The 742-nt window shown below is 41.1% G+C and overlaps 1 non-coding gene across 1 annotated transcript; it reads right to left on the bottom strand.

Moving 5' to 3' along the window:
- Window positions 1–347: 347 nt before the first annotated feature.
- On the bottom strand, window positions 348–454 carry LOC141603041 (small nucleolar RNA R71). Its single transcript, XR_012524940.1, has one exon. It is a non-coding gene; the product is annotated as a small nucleolar RNA R71 (small nucleolar RNA).
- Between the last annotated feature and the right edge of the window lie 288 nt (window positions 455–742).

Genomic DNA, 742 nt, shown 5'->3' with positions numbered 1-742 from the left:
TACCCACCGAGGAGAACCTACCCAATGGTACTCCTACACCACAACATCTAACCGGAAATTTTATTGCCAAATCCGCATTTATCCAATTAGTCGAAAGAAGCCAATTTGGGGGGATGCCTAGTGAAGACCCTCATTCTCATATGGAGACTTTTTGTGACTATTGTGATGCGATTTCTCAAACCGGTGTAACTCAAGACCAAATTCGATGGGTCTTATTTCCTTTTTCTCTAATTGGCACCGCAAAACAATGGTTGAAAGGCCTTGATAAGGCTACTCTCGGAATTGATTCTTGGAAGAAGTTGGCTCTAGCTTTCTACAAAAAGTTCTATCCACCGGAAAAGACTAACATGCTAAGAGCTCAAATCACGGGCTTTAAGCAAAGGGATGAAGAATCTTTGTATGAAGCTTGGGAGCGGTTTAAGGGAATTTGTCGCTCATGTCCTCACCATGGACTTAGCGAGTGGTTCTTGGTACAACAATTTTGGAACGGTCTTTACGAAGATTCAAGGAACATTCTCAACATGGGATCAAATGGAATGTTCACCGAAGTTGATGACAATCAAACTTGGAACAAAATTGAGGAAATGGCGGTCTATAACTTAGAATATAGTAGATCTCGCAAGGCTAATAGAGGAGGAAAGCATGAAGTGGACTTCATTACTCAATTGGGTGCTCAACTTAGTGCTCACATTGATACCATCAATTTAAAGTTTGAAAAAGCTATGGCTAGACTTGAAGAAGC

Source organism: Silene latifolia, chromosome 9, assembly GCF_048544455.1.
Source record: "Silene latifolia isolate original U9 population chromosome 9, ASM4854445v1, whole genome shotgun sequence".
NCBI lineage: Eukaryota > Viridiplantae > Streptophyta > Magnoliopsida > Caryophyllales > Caryophyllaceae > Silene > Silene latifolia.
This window is presented reverse-complemented; position numbering and strand designations above follow the sequence as displayed.